Source organism: Mus musculus, chromosome 4 (assembly GCF_000001635.26).
Source record: "Mus musculus strain C57BL/6J chromosome 4, GRCm38.p6 C57BL/6J".
NCBI lineage: Eukaryota > Metazoa > Chordata > Mammalia > Rodentia > Muridae > Mus > Mus musculus.
In genome coordinates, this window is record NC_000070.6 from 93,599,530 (window position 1) to 93,601,315 (window position 1,786).

The 1,786-nt window shown below is 35.4% G+C and overlaps 1 non-coding gene across 1 annotated transcript; it reads left to right on the forward strand.

Moving 5' to 3' along the window:
* Positions 1-1,449: 1,449 nt before the first annotated feature.
* On the forward strand, positions 1,450-1,556 carry Gm24796. The gene has a single exon (XR_003955447.1). It is a non-coding gene; the product is annotated as a U6 spliceosomal RNA (small nuclear RNA).
* Positions 1,557-1,786: the final 230 nt, after the last annotated feature.

The window sequence follows — 1,786 nt, forward strand, 5'->3', positions numbered from 1 at the left end:
CACATGGCTTTTAGTATGTAGCATAATTTAACTCAAGCAGTAGAATTCAGACCATGAATGGCTAACAATGTTTTTGTTGGAAAGTCCTGGTTAAGTAAAACTTGATTGTAATAAGTGGATATTGTCGTTCTTTTAATATAACAATTCCAGTTGAATAAATGTTATCACTGGTCTCCCTTTCTCAAGATAGTATTGGACTTAATTAGCAATGTTTACCTCCCACAAAGATGGTGTTTTCTTTCCACAAAGATGGAAGTTATGCCACCAAAAAACCTATTAAATGCTTTTAAACTTCGATTTATATAACTGGAAATACGAATGTTTTTGAACATTGAGAAAATTCTCTCACTGTCTTGGAAACAAAAGGAGGAAACCTGTGTTTTAGTTTGTGTTCTCTGGTCTCTTACAGGCAATAGTTAAACACCAGGAAACAACTGTCTACTATTAACATTACCAATACAATTAGAATCCCCTATGTCAAAAGATGGTGCCATTACCTACTGAAAGGCATTTTTCTATGGCTTATGAATTACCTTTCTTCAGAGTTTATATTTTATCTATGCTGACTATGACTATCATTACACAACCCGGTCAAAGCAATATACAGAGCATTTAGCCAACTACATTTATCCCATCCTTTATATCACAACCACTAAACCCACACCAAAAATCAATAAATTATAGATATAAGAGAATATTATATACTTCTGCGTATACATGTATATGTAGTTCTGGGAATTGAACCACAAATTTTGCCAGGACTGAGCAAGTTCCCCAACGTTGAACTATAGTTCTACTCCAAGGCAGAGTGTTGTGAGCTTAATGAAGTTATGCTTCACTTTAAACAACCCTTTCTTAATGTTTTCATTTGTGATTTTGTGCTTTTTCTCTTTCAACTCAGGACCCCAAAGAGCCTGGTACCAGCATCATTACTATAAAGTAGAAATTATATTCTTGGTAAAAAAATATTTCTAAGAAATTCTCTATCTTCCCCTGGGATTGTTGTACTCACAGCCTCTATTTCAGAAACCTAAGAACTATTATAGTATCACAATGCTAAAAGCATAAAGTGTTATTAAGGAAAAAATTGTACCAATTTGCATCTTCAAAATAAATTGTGACTCAAATCTGATGTACACATGGATATAAACTCAGCTAGAATAAGAAAGAGATGTCATTAAAGAAAAGTATAATTCCTAAATGAAAGAACAAAATATCAGGGAAAGAAATATTCTGAAATAGCGGTTATACTTATAGGTCATGACCCCATTGGGGATCAAATGACCCTTTCACAGGGGCCACATACCACATATTCTATATATCATATCTTTGCATTATGATTCATAACAGTAGCAGAATTACAGTTATGAAACAGCAACAAAAATGATTTTATGATTGTGGTAACCATGACTATCTTTTAAAAATTGCAGCATTAGAAACTTTAGAACTGTGGTTGCTTCGGCAGTACATGTACTAAAATTGGAATAATTCAGAGCAGATTAGTAGTGTCCCTGTGCAAGAATGAACGGCAAACTCATAAAGGACTCCTCATTTTTTCTTGGAATATTGCCCCACCAATCCCTTGCCAGTCTGTTCTACCTATAGCACAGTCAGCAGAGGAGGGTCCCTTACCTGCATTGTCTGGTTCACAATTTCCTCTGTCTTCCCAAGAACTCCTGCTGTCATCAAGATCATCCAGACAACACCAGTAAACAACAGATGCCTACAGGACAGTAGAAGAACACAATCAATGAGAGCCAGGGCAATATGGCACCACCAGAGCTCA